The sequence below is a fragment of the Cetorhinus maximus genome, unplaced genomic scaffold, assembly GCF_964194155.1.
Source record: "Cetorhinus maximus unplaced genomic scaffold, sCetMax3.hap1.1 HAP1_SCAFFOLD_174, whole genome shotgun sequence".
NCBI classification, from domain to species: Eukaryota; Metazoa; Chordata; class Chondrichthyes; order Lamniformes; family Cetorhinidae; genus Cetorhinus; species Cetorhinus maximus.
The window spans coordinates 183,785-198,403 of record NW_027596157.1 but is presented as its reverse complement, the minus strand read 5'-3'; the positions used below and the strand labels follow the sequence as shown (position 1 = coordinate 198,403).

Here is a 14,619-nt window from a genome sequence, read left to right as displayed (position 1 = left end):
TACTGACACACAGTTATTGAGACATGAGTATGTCCATCAGTGAGGTTAATTACTTTTTTAATGGCCCTGACAGGCCATTGACAGTTCGATGGCGCACAGCCGAATCGGCTGCCCGCCCACCGAACTGAAAATCTAAATGACGTGTGGTGACATCGGGACGCACGACCAACGTATCCCTGCTTCATTTTACACATCAGCGAGTGGGCCCCCTCCCCACTCATCAATGGGAAAATCCTGCCCACAGTTATTGACACACGGTTAGTGACATGCAGTTATTAACACATAAGTAGCAACACGTGGTTATTGAGAAATGGTTATTGACACTCAGTTATTGACATGCGGTTAGTGACACATGGTTAGTGACACGCAGTTATTGACACACAGGTAGCAACACACGGTTATTGAAACATGGTTATTGACACTCAGTTATTGACATGCGGTTATTGACACATGGTAAGTGAAATGCAGTTATTGACACAGGTAGCAACACACGGTTATTTAAACATGGTTATTCACACTCAGATATTGACATGCGGTAAGAGACACACAGTTAGTGACACATGGTTATCGATACGCAATGATCAACATATGGTTATTGTTGCACGGTTATGGACACGCAGTTATTGACATGCGTTCATTGACGTGGTTATCAACATACAGTTATAGACACTTGGTTATCGACACGTGGTTACCATTCTTTAGAGCATGAATTATGATCTCATTTGTCGAATGGAGAAAGCGAACGTCTGGTAAAGCATCTTAAGCAGCCTCAGCTCTTCAATCGAATATTGTGAGTTGTTTTCACAAAAGGGGAAGTATTTTCCCTGAATACGGAGACTCAATAAATGGCACCAAAACAGCAAATGCTGGGGAAACGCTGCTGGTCTGGCAGCATCTTTGGAGAGAGAAACAGAAAATTAATTTTTTCTTCAGCGAAGAAGAGTCGTATTGGGTGCGAAATGTTAACCTTGTTTCTCTCTCCACAGGTGCCGCCAGACCTGATGAGTATTTTAGATTTCCAGCATCTGCAGCATTTTGCTTTTATTTCAATAAACATCATGCCAGTGGGTGAAACTGGGGTGGGGTTGGGGTGGGGATGGGGGACCTGAATTCACACAGGCTGTTTACACTAACCTTTGCCATTATTTTGAATGAAGTTTGGTGGAAATCTCTGTGTTATTTTCTGTACGCAGAAAATGTCCTGGTGCGGTTAATGTTGCCAAATCCCTGCCGTGCGAAATGATGAGAAAGGCCAGTGAAAGATTACAGGAGAACATGGAGAGGTTATGGGATGGGCTGATGTGGAAAATATACTGGGGCACATCTTAAAGGGAGAATAGTGGACAGAATAATCCTCAATGGTAAAAATGTTCAATGGAGTTGAGTGAACACCCTTGGCTCACTGCTCATTAACACTAACATAGATAAGGCAAGAAAAAGTTAAATATGATCCTTGCCTATTTCTGGGGGCATAGAAACATAGGAACTAGGAGCAGGAGTAGGCCATTCGGCCTTTCGAGACTGCACCACTATTCAATAAGTCATGGCTGATCCTCTATCTCAATGCCATATTCCCCCTTTCTCTCCATACCCCTTGATGCCCATAATATCCAAAATATTATCAATTTTCTTCTTGAATGTACTCAGTGACCCAGCTTCCACAGCTTCTGTGATAGAGAATTCCACAGGTTGACAGCCCTCTGAGTGAAGAAATTTTTCCTCATCTCAGTCCTAAATTGTTTACCCCTTATGGGGTAAACTGTGGCCCCTGGTTCTAGACTCCCCAACTAACAAAAACATCCTCCCAGCATCTAGCCTGTCCAGCCCTGTTAGAATTTTATATGTTTCAATCAAATCCCTTCTCATTCTTCTAAATTCTAGTGAATACAGTCCCAGTTGAACCGATCAGCCATGATCTTATTGAATGGCAGAGTAGGCTTGATAGGCTGAATGGCCTACTTCTGCTCCTATGTTTTATGATCTTATGAACAGTAACTACACTTCAAAAGAACATCATTGGCTGTAAATGTTTTGGGATATTCGGAGGGGATGTATGGCACTGAAAAAATGCAAATTTTTCTTTTAAATGTACTGGGAAGCCCCTGGGTTTGTTGCTCATCCTCTGGGCCTGTCCTTGAATCAAGGCTTGGAAGTGGATAACTGGCTCCTTTCAATTTCCCAAAAATATACTTTATTCATTAAATTTGTAAAGGTACCTTACAGTTCAAATTGGATATTACATAATGTGCAATACAGATTAGCCCTCTGAGATGCCTCACGACACTTAAACAATTACAGCTGATATTTGCAATATTCATTTCCTGTAATTTACTGTCTGAGGGGATTTACATGTTTCTCAGCCCCTCGGAATGGTAGGACCACCTTAAACAATGGTCTTTCCCTATTGAGCCTTCGCAGCAGCTTCCCAAAGCTCCAGTGCATCCCACAGAACACAGTCCCGGACCTCGGAATGTGCCTGTCTACAATACTTGGTCATCAACAGCTCTCTGTACTGGAAGACCAGCAAGTGTAGACCAAACAGCTTCTTTCACTGAGTTGATGGTTCTCCAGGGCAGTTGATGTTCATCTTGGAGTGTATCCTTGGAACAGCCCGAGCCCATGGAGCACAGAGTCCTGGGTTATGAAACTGCTCAGGATGAACCTCAACAAAACCACTGCATTTCTTTCCAGACCTGCTTTGCAAAGGCACATTCCATAGGGAGGTGGACGGTGGTCTCTTCCCCACCGCAGCCTCCTCCAGGACCCCAGGTATACAGGAAGGGTCTGATGGGAAGGGTTCTTCACACCACCAGCCAAGCTATGTTTTGGTGCTTCTTTAAAAATTCTGGCAATGAGGTATTCTGCCAAATGGCTGGCAGTCTGCTGAGGGAGCCATCTGTAGTATGATCAAAACCAGCAACATTGAAAATGTCTCACACCTGACAGCCAGGATCTTACCAGCACCGGAGAGGGATTATCGCCCCCACCTGTCCAATTATTATATTACTATGGCTACCCACTCCTTCAGTGACAGGATTATAGATGCTAAACCCAAAACTATTAACATCTTACAGGTTTGTCTCCCAACAACTGAGATGGATGATAACAGTTTTCAAAGAACAAAGAAAAGTACAGCACAGGAACAGGCCCTTCGGCCCTCCAAGCCTGTGACGACCATATTGCCCATCAACTAAAACATTTTGTACTTCCAGGGTCCGTATCCCTCTATTCCCATCCTATTCATGTATTTGTCAAGCTGCCTCTTGCCGTTGTTGGCTCATCCTGAGTTAGCAGTTTGTCCAAACTCTCCCATGTAATGTTATTTAAGAGCTCCAAGATAGAGGACAGGAGGGAAAGTGAGGCTATGCTGTCTGTGGTCTTCAGGACGGTTTCTGTCGATTGCAATTTTACAGGCACATGGGACCAAATGCATATCCCAAGGCTCCACAGGTGACCAATAGGACCATAGAAGGCAGGTTAGTCATGGCGACCAATGCAGTAGCCGCCACATGAACTGCCATTCAATTGGGCTTGGTGACCTTCCTCTCTGAGTAACTAGCCACTCAGACTCAGCCCATCGCTAATGTTAGAGAGAGTTCGGGAGAGCAACTCTGTATTGGACTGCTCTCCTTTTCAATATACCAGGCCCAAGACCACCCCCAGCAATTGGAAGTGTGAACCCTCCTGAGTGGGCTTAACTGGGCAGCCGTGCCACTGCCTCTCCACCCCTGGGAAAATGGTTCAAGTCTACATCATTAATAGAGATCAATAAAAGCAGTGGTCCCAGCACTGACCCTGGGGAACCTCACTATCTACCAGGTGAAAACCCACCACTCACCATTACTCTTGTTTCTTGTCACTTGTATCCATGCTGTCTCTGTCCATTTGATTCTATGGACTTTAACTTTATAGGCAAGCTTATTATGTGAAATTTTATCAAATGTCTTTTGGAATTCCATGTATACCACATCAGCTGCATTACCCTCACCAAGCCATTCATTCAAAAACGCAAATCAAGTTAGTTAAAAACAATTTTCCCTTAACGATTCTGTGCTGGCTTTCTTTAATTAATCGACATGGGCCCAAGTGATATTGTTTCCAAATATTTTCCACCCATCGAGGTTAAACTGACTGGACTGTTGTTGCTGGGTTTAGCCTTGCTCTCTTTTTTGAGCAAGGGTGTCACATTTGTAATTCTCCAGTCCTCAGGCACCTCTCCAAACCCCCCACCCAAGACAAAGGACGATCATGGCAAGTACTTCCACAATTTCCATCTTTGCTTCCTTCAGTAACCCCTGGATGCATTGAGCCTCGTCCTGGTGCTTTATCAGCTTTTAGTACTAGTAGCCTGGAAATGACCTGGATAATCCTACCCACTGCTTTCTGTCCTTTAACAACTTCATTATCCATGCTAATACATTACCCTCCCAACCCCACATCTTCTCTTAATGACCAGGATGGATTAATCGCATTGGAGACTGAGGAACCGGCCACTATCCCACCTGAGGTCAATATATCAGAGGTGCTGTGGAGGCTGAACACAGTTCCTGATATCTAATGTGTCAATAGGCAACTCAGCCTAAACTGGAAATGAAACTTTGGATTTACGTGTTCTTTATGTTTGAGCTCTGTAATCTCCAAACTCAATCAGACAAGGTACAGAACACATTTCATAGATTGCATGTGGGATATGGCAGTCAATGTGTGTGAGAGACACAGGTGTGTGTACTTGTGTGGCACAGCAGTTGTGTACGCAGGCATGGCAAGAGTCTCACTATGTGCCGAGCATCATATTGAACGGGTATAAAAAATCCATAAAAAGCCAGTGAAATATATTTAGGGACGTGAAGAAACAGAATAGTGCTTCTTTTAAGGCATGTTGCCAAAGTTTCATCACACAGTCACATTCATGTATTTCACAGCCACTGCTGCACGATATTGTGCTATCACAGCCAGTTTGGGAAAATGGAATCAGGAGAGTCTCAAACCTGTGTAGTCATTCATTGATTAGGCTCTGGAGCCAGGATATTTACTTTCCAGTCACGTCCAACTTATAGCCAAGTCAATCTCTAGGCAGGAGGGAGGAGGACAGCGCAAGAGAGAGAGAGAGAGAGAGAGATAGAGTGAGCGGGCACGCACAGGGCGCAGCACCCGGAGATTTAAGGAAAGACTGTCCACAGGATCTGCCGGGAGCAGGGCAGAGTTGTAACACGACTGCAATTGTGTTTGTGTGGATGGAGAGCTGCTTCACGGGTGCCAACATTTCCACTCTGCAACCCAACGATTCTCTGTACTGGAAATGTGACAAAAAAAAGGTTAATATCTTCAGCCTAATCACCAATAGGGGCTCTAGGAAATGATAACTTTTTTGTAATGAAGTTCATCCCCTGCAGGTATTTGCATCTCATATGGCCGGCCTTGCTGAACGTGCCCAGGCCTGGCCAAGGCTTGCTGGAGTGAGAAGTCAAAGTGTTGCACTGGGATAGTGTGACTGTAGGAAGTCACTGGGATTTTCATTGGCTCCAGCTCTGGCTGAGAGGAGAGCGCAATGGCTTGTTTCTCATTGACACTCAGTTAGTGACATGTGGTTATTGACAAACAGGTAGCAACATGCGGTTATTGAAACATGGTTATTGACACTCAGTTATTGAAACGTGGTTATTGACACTCAGTTATTGAAACGTGGTTATTGACACTCAGTTATTGAAACGTGGTTATTGACACTCAGTTATTGAAACGTGGTTATTGACACTCAGTTATTGACATGTGGTTATTGACACTCAGTTATTGACATGTGGTTATTGACACTCAGTTATTGACATGCGGTTATTGACACTCAGTTATTGACATGTGGTTATTGACATGCGGTTATTGACACGCGGTTAGTGACACACAGTTATCGATACGCAACGATCAACACATGGTTATTGTCGCACGGTTATGGACACGCAGTTATTGACATGCGTTTATGGACACGGTTATCAACATACAGTTATTGACACTTGGTTATCGACACTTGGTTATCGACACGTGGTTACCAATCTTTAGAGCATGAATTATGATCTCATTTGTCGAATGGAGAAAGCGAACGTCTGGTAAAGCATCTTAAGCAGCCTCAGCTCTTCAATCGAATATTGTGAGTTGTTTTCGCAAAAGGGGAAGTATTTTCCCTGAATACGGAGACTCAATAAATGGCACCAAAACAGCAAATGCTGGGGAAACGCTGCTGGTCTGGCAGCATCTTTGGAGAGAGAAACAGAGAATTAATTTTTTCTTCAGCGAAGAAGAGTCGTATTGGGTGCGAAATGTTAACCTTGTTTCTCTCTCCACAGGTGCCGCCAGACCTGATGAGTATTTTAGATTTCCAGCATCTGCAGCATTTTGCTTTTATTTCAATAAACATCATGCCAGTGGGTGAAACTGGGGTGGGGTTGGGGTGGGGGTGGGGGACCTGGATTCACACAGGCTGTTTACACTAACCTTTGCCATTATTTTGAATAAACTTTGGTGGAAATCCCTGTGTTATTTTCTGTACGCAGAAAATGTCCTGGTGCGGTTAATGTTGCCAAATCCCTGCCGTGCGAGATGATGAGAAAGGCCTGTGAAAGATTACAGGAGAACATGGAGAGGTTATGGGATGGGCTGATGTGGAAAATATACTGGGGCACATCTTAAAGGGAGAATAGCGGACAGAATAATCCTCAATGGTAAAAATGTTCAATGGAGTTGAGTCAACATCCTTGGCTCACTGCTCATTAACACTAACATAGATAAGGCAAGAGAAAGTTAAATAGGATCCTTGGCTATTTCTGGGGGCATAGAAACATAGGAACTAGGAGCAGGAGTAGGCCATTCGGCCCTTCGAACCTGTCTGTGTGGCTAATACAAGAGCTGTACACAAATGCTTCCAGAGTCATCAGAGTTGGTCATGGGCTAACAAACCAATTCCATTTGAGGAGGGAGTCAGGCAGGGGTCTCTTCTGTCACCCAGACTGTTTAATGCTGTGGGACAGAAGATAATGAGGATGGAGCGGGTAGTTATCAAAGAGCTGCAGCTCCATCATAGGCGGGTGTAACATATGGAATCTCAGATATGCAGAAGCCACCGGACTCATAGCCAGAATAAAGGAAGAGCTACAGAATATATAGGCCTCGTCTAAAGACACAGAGTCTCTTTGACTAAATATAAATGAGGTAAATGCAAAGTTATGGCTCTGAATTACAATAGAAAAGTTAAGATTGAAAGTACCAATATAGAGGTAGTGGACAAATTCACGTACCTTGGATTGATGATAAGCACCAAAGTGACATCAGAGAATGAAATCAAGGTTAGATTAGCTACGTGTGACCTGTGGCCTAATTAGCATCTAGAAGTCCAAAGGCATCAGCATGAAGCTGAAAAAATGTCCAGTCCAGGCACTTGTGTGAAATGTGTCTCTTTATGGATGTGAGAATTGGACTCGGAGGACAGGATGAGAAGAGGTTAAGAGCATCTGAAATGTGAGTATGGAGGATGCTCAGAACCAGCTGGATGAGCAGAAAGACAAATGAGTGGGTTAGATTGAGAGCAGAAATTCAATAATCGAAAGGGTTGCTACACACAGAGAAAGCCAAGGACAGACATTGGGAATGAAGAGGTGCTGTGGGAACTCAACACAGTTCGTGCTATCTAATGTGTGAATAGGCAACTCAGCCTAAACTGGAAATGAAACTTTGGATTTACGTGTTCTTTATGTTTGAACTCTGTAATCTCCAAATTCAATCAAACAAGGTACAGAACACATTTCATAGATTGCATGTGGGATATGGCAGTCAATGTGTGTGAGAGACACAGGTGTGTGTACTTGTGTGGCACAGCAATTGTGTACGCAGGCATGGCAAGAGTCTCACTATGTGCCGAGCATCATATTGAACGGGTACAAAAAATGCATAAAAAGCCAGTGAAATATATTTAGGGACGTGAAGAAACAGAACAGTGAGTCTTTTTAGGCATGTTGCCAAAGTTTCATCACACAGTCACATTCATGTATTTCACAGCCACTGCTGCACGATATTGTGCTATCACAGCCAGTTTGGGAAAATGGAATCAGGAGAGTCTCAAACCTGTGTAGTCATTCATTTATTAGGCTCTGGAGCCAGGATATTTACTTTCCAGTCACCTCCAACTTATAGCCAAGTCTCTCTCTAGGTAACATACTGCATTGTTCCATAACATACTGGGGAGATGGTGGCATAGTGGTAATTTCACTAGACTAGCAAGCCAGAGACCCAAGCTAATACTCTGGGAACATGGGTTCAACTCACATCACATTAGGTCTGCTGGTGGGATTTAAATTCAATTAATAAAATCTGGGATTGAAAAACATCACCAACTGTCATTAACAAACAACCCACCTGGTTCACTAAGGTCCCTTACATGTTTTAGTTCAACATGTGGTTGACTCTTAGCCTCTGAAACAGATGAGCCAGCCATTCTGTTCAAGGGCAATTAGGGATGGGTAACAAATGCTGGCCTTGCCAGTGATGCCCAGATGCCATGAAGAAATAAAAAAACTTCACCATACACATGAAGCTTGTTCCTCCAAGTCACTTGTTTTATTCTTTTGTCTACAGCACTTGTAAAAAAGAAAGAAGCATGGTTTTCTAATCTGCCGAGCACTCTATAGGAGTGACCATCCCTCTGGTACATCTGCTCCAGAAAGATTTCTCCCTCCTGAAAATTTCTATCCCAGACCCCCAGCTACAATCAGCAGCGTTGCAAATTTTTAAAAACTTTTATTTCAAACAATATTAACATCAGGATAACAATAAAACAAAACAGATTACATTGCAGAACATTGCTCCACTATGACTGCAAATGTGCAAAAACTTGTGCTAAGGCACATTGTTCACAATTCATTGCTACATATTGCACTATCTATCCCAGCAGATATACCATATGAACTTGATTTATTAAACATGAATGTCTCAACAATTGTTGAAGAATACTCTGTATGAGCTCTCTGTGCAAAATACATGTTTCATCAACCCAAAACGAACTATTAAGTAAAACTTAACATCGCTTGCAGAGAGAGAGAGAGAGAGAAAAAAGAGAATATTTGTATATCAATAGATTTGTACTTTTAGCCATTTTGCAATTCGTACCTTTCTGATTGGACTGGATGGAGCGCCTGATACAATCACCAGTCCCTCCAAACTGCACAGGTTAATGTAACTGGAGTTGCAATGTGTATTTTTCTAACATCTACTAAAGCATGTTTGCTCCTACATAAGCAGCCAGCAACGCTTGGCCCAATGCAGTACATATCAGTTTAACGGGATTCTGAATATCTAACATACCACTTAATCCAGCTTGCTATTTATCAGACATTTCCAGGTACCACTCTTCCAGCTTAACAAATATTAATTTAATTTGGGTTCAATGATTTAATAGCATAGATTTCTTAGAATGAGGAAGTTAAACCTTTAAGCTTTTACTCTGGCCCAATCACCCTGAGAAGCAACATCCAGTCACATTCCTGTCCCAAATTCACACATTGCCCTAAATTATACAGCACCAAACAAATTGACAGGATAGTTTTCACCGAACAGATTCGCTGATCCAGGCTGTTGCACTCCATATCCATCGAACACCGGTGCAAGTGTTAGATTAACTGGAGAGGACCCATCACTTTGCACTGGGCTCCAGTTATTCGGGTGTATTTGGGTGTCCTGACTGGAAACAAGCACATCTCTCCCAAAGTTCTCCATGTTAAATGAAGGTGAAATGTGGCCAACTTCCGGTGAAGGGAAGTTAGCAGAGGGAGCCACGTATTGGATATCCTCTGTGACTGATGGAGATTGGTGAATCTTGACAGCTGGGAATCCCATTCCTGATCTTGGAATCTGATTCCTGAAGCTCAAAGACTGGGCACCTGGGATCACAAGGTGTTCCTTGTGAAAGCCGCCAAAATCTGGATCTGGGCAGTTTGTCGGTGGAAAGCTCTGGAGGTATGAAGAAGTAGATGGATATTGAGGATCTCCATTGATCAGAGAAGACTGAAGAGCTTCCATAATCGGTTGTTCCATGGAGGTTGGATGCTGTCTGAAGGGCATGGTCTGCTGCTGGTAACTGTTAAAATGGGGCTCCATCAGACTAGGTGTTAGCCCTCGGGTCAGGGAGTGGGTCTGGAACGGGAAATAGGGCATCAGTCTGAGCAGCTAATTCAATACCACAGACAGGTAAAGAAAACTGTTAAAGTGAGTTGCGCCCACAGGAATGATGAAACAATGCCAGCAGCACTTAATCATAGGATGGTTACAACACAGAAGGAGGCCATTTGACCCATTACTGCAAGAGCAACTCACATAGCCCCACTCTCCCACCCATCCCCCAAATTCCCGCAATTTATTTGCCCTTCAGGTGCTTATCCAATTCTCTTTTGAAAGCCATCAATAAGTCTGCCTCCACCACTCAGGTAATGCATTCCAGGTCCTAACTACTCACTAAGTAAAGAGATTTTTCTCTTGTATAACGTGCGGTTCTTTTGTCATTCATCTTATTTTGGTGTCCTACGGTTCTCAACACTTCTGCCAATGGGAACCGTTTCTCTCCACCTTTTCTGTCTAGACTGCTCATGATTTTGAACACCTTCCTCTTCTCTTCTCCAAGGAGAACAGCCCCAACTTCTCCAAACTATCTACATAACTGAAGTCCCGCGTCGTGAGAACCATTTCTCCGGAATCTTTTTCTGCTGTTCTGGAAAGCTTCACATTCTTCCCAAAATAAATGACTGCAGCATAGGTCAGGACAGGGATGTGGGGGGGACATTGTAATCCCGGGATAGTCGGGACAGGGATACGGAGCGCAAGCTGTAATCCCGGGATATTCGGGACAGGGATGTGGAGGGAAACTGTAATCCCGGGATAGGCGGGACAGGGATGTGGAGGGAAACTGTAATCCCGGGATAGTCGAGACAGGGATACGGAGCAGATACTGTAATCCAAGGATAATCAATGTATTTCATGATTCAGTTTCTTACCTGTGAAGAAATGGGACTGAAATTTGATTGATTCCATGAGGTTTCTTGGTGTTGGTTACGTTGTTTGCGTTTAGCCTTCATCCTTCTATTCTGATACCATGTTTTGACCTAAAATTAATAAAAGCAAGGAATTAATGGTTTCGGTGAACAGTTTCACAACTGATACATTGCTTAAGTTCTCCGAAGGCCAGTTCCAGCTCTTTGAAGGATCTATCCAATTAATCCCACTCCTCTCAAACCCCGAACATTTTTACCCAGACACTATTTATCGAATTCCATTTTGAAAGTTACGATTGAATCAGCTTCCTCCCTCTCCACCCCTCTATTCAAACAGTGCTTTATATAGGAACATAAGAGCAGGAGGAGGCCATTCAGCCCCTTGACTCTGCTTCACCATTCAATTAGATTGTGGCTGATCTGCAATGGCATTTTCCCACTAGTCCCCATATCCCTCGATATCTTTAATATCCAGCCATGTATCGATTTCTGTCTTGAACATATTCAATGCCTGAGCCTCCACAGCCTCTGGGGCAGCAAATTGCAGAGATTCTCCACCCTCTGAGTGAAGAAATTCCTCCTCCCCTCAGTCCTAAATAGCCTGCCCCTTATTCTGAGACTATGTCCCCTGTTTCTAGGCCCCCCACCCCCTCCAGCTAGAGGAAACATCCTTCCTGCATCTACCCGGTGGACCCCTGGAAGAATTTTGTATGCTTCAATCAAATCCCCTCTCATTCTTTTAAACTCTAGAGAACACAGGCCCAGTCTCTTGCTACAGAGGGAGTGCAGCGAAGGTTTAACCGACTGATTCCTGGGATGGCAGGACTGACAAATGAGGAGAGATTGAGTCAGTTCGGATTATATTCACTGGATTTCAGAAGAATGAGGGGGGATCTCATAGAAACATATAAAATTCTAACAGGACTAGACAGGGTGGATGCAGGAAGGATGTTCCTGATGGCGGGGGAGTCCAGAACCAGGGGTCACAGTCTGAGGATACGGGGTAGACCATTTAGGACTGAGACGAGGAGAAATTTCTTCACCCAGAGAGTGGTGAGCCTGTGGAATTCACTACCACAGAAAGTAGTTGAGACCAAAACATTGTTATGTTTTCAAGAAGGAGTTAGATGTAGCTCTTGGGGTGAAAGGGATCAAAGGGTATGGGGAGAAAGCAGGAGCAGGCTATTGAGTCGGATGATCAGCCACGATCCTAATGAATGGCGGAGCAGGCTCGAAGGGCCGAATGGCCTACTCCTGCTCCTAGTTTCTATGTCTCCCCAATCTCTGCTCGGAGCACAATCTCGCCATCTCAGGGTTCAGTCTGGTGAGGTTTAAATTTACTGGATTAAATCGGTCACATTCCCAGCGGCCGCAAAACACCTCTGGATTTTGAAGAATCTATGATATCCCTTTCAGGAGAACAATCCCTGTTTCTCTGGACCCTCCATACAAACCCCTCACCCTGTTCTCATTAACCTAGCCCGGGCAATAAAGTCGAGCGGGATATGGTCCCATTACCTGTTTACAATTAAGTCCCAAGTTGTTGGCGAGTTCTGCCCGTTCCTGGGGAGAAATATAGCTCTGCCTTTGGAAGCGTTGCATTAAAATCCTTTTCTGATCCTCACTAAACACGGTCCGGACCCGGGCTTTGGGGGTCTCGGCTTTCCTGGGGTCCCTTCCTCGCTCGGAATTGCTGCTGGTCCGGTTGGGGGGCTTGAAACCTGATGGGGTGAGAATTCAAAAAGTTCACATGAGGAATTCTCAGCCCCAGGGCCCTGGTCTATTTCTCGTCCCATTTGAATTTCACTCGGGTTTTAGCGCCGAAATGATTTGAAAATGAACTTTGTGCCACTAAAGGAAAGAACTTTCTCCGATAGATAAATACATCTTCCCGCCTTTCCCACTGCCAACTAACATTGTCTAAAAACAAACACTTTCAACCAATTGGGATTAAATTTGATTCGTTGCTTCCCGGATTATATTTTGGTTACATTTTCATTCCGGACCTAAAACCCAAACCAGAAAATGGTGGAAAATCTCAGCAGGTCGGGCAGCGTCTGTGGAGAGAGACACATTTACCCTTTCCAGTCTGTAAGCACTTTCTGTTCTGTTCTATTGAAGAGTCATTCGGACTCGAGAAGTTGTGTATTCCACTCAACAGAGGCTGCCAGACCTGCTGAGTTTTTCCAGGTATTTTTGTTTTTGTTTTGGATTTCCAGCATCCACAGTTTTTTTTTTGCTTTTGCCCACAGAATGTTCCTTTCATTCATTTCTCACCTGGCGGATTCCAGACTCCGGTTCCTGGAATTTCCTGGTCGTTGGCGGGACTGGCGCTGTATCCAGAAGCTGCGGAAAGAGTCACAATTTACAAACAACAGCAAAAACTACATTAAACCCAACACTGTATTTCCACCCGGAGCCCAGCCTACACCCGGAGTACAGCCCCAACCCGGAGTACAGCCCCAACCCGCAGTCCACCCCCCAACCCTACACCCGGAGCGGTTTGGGTGAGTTCACCCTTTTTACTGACATTGGGAACTGACGCTTTGATGTTCTGACTGGATGCCGTCGCTGCCGCCCATGTTATAGGAAGAGGGGGTAAACTCCGAATTGATCCGATTGTACGCTAGAAATTCCCTGCTGAAGCCGTCTTCCTGGAAATCTGGAAATGGGAGTCCCGGCTGATAGTGGGGGTCTAGATCCTCCATTCTGGCCGTGTTAGAGAGAGCTCTGAAAATGTGAGGTTCCCTGCGCTCGGCGTGCGCTCAATGGGCAATTTTTTCTGACCTGGACCACTTATGGTAACCGCCGGCCGAATCTATTCATATGCTAACGAGATGTGATGAGAGGGGCGGCGAAGATGTGAGAATCACCAGGTAAGAGCAGTTTATGAATGGAATCTCCTCAAACGCAGAATATTTACATTTACTTTAAATTCCAGAACGAAATTGCAGGAAATAAGAACATCCAAAACTGCAGAACTGTTTGTCCATAAAGTACGAAGTCCTTACAAAACCAAATTGGTGTAAAAACTTTAGTGCAATGCCGTCTCTGTGGTGGGACTGTGTTTAATAAAGCTGCAACATACAGAATTTCCAAGCTTCAGTCACGGTGATGCTAGTGTCGAATTATTTCCAAGCGAGGCAGGTTGTCGTGGTACTTTAATGTTGAGAAAGAATTGAAATTGAGAAGAATAAAGATAAGAGCCTTAAATATCATAACAGGGTTACAAAAACACAGCCTCTTCTATATCACAGGTTAGTCCCCAGCTGGAGAATTGTCCCCATTTCTTGGCTCACAGCGAGTTGTTGTGATCAGGAAGGCGCTGCCTGGATGGAAGTAGATTCAACAGGAACTTTCAAAAGGGAATTGGATAAATACTTTTTCCAAGCCATGGGGGAAAGAGTGAGGGGTGGGGGGAGGGGCAGCAGTGGAGAGAGAAACAGAATTAACATTTCAAGTCTGGATGACTTCTTCAGAACTTGATGTGTTTGTGTTTGAATTAACCCTGCCGGCTGAGACTGCAGTTTAGTGCCTCACATCTTGTGATATAATCCGTTGCACTTTGGTCGTTTCCCTCACTCCCCAGCTTTCACTGCAT

General features: G+C 44.2%; 1 protein-coding gene across 1 annotated transcript in view; it reads right to left on the bottom strand.

The window, feature by feature from the left end:
* Positions 1 to 4,413, bottom strand: part of LOC144672966 (uncharacterized) — a 572,457-nt gene extending 568,044 nt beyond the window's left edge. The window contains exon 1 of the transcript XR_013574223.1: positions 4,396 to 4,413. The gene's annotated coding sequence lies outside the window, so the exon portion shown is untranslated. The remainder of the gene's footprint in view (positions 1 to 4,395) is intronic.
* Between the last annotated feature and the right edge of the window lie 10,206 nt (positions 4,414 to 14,619).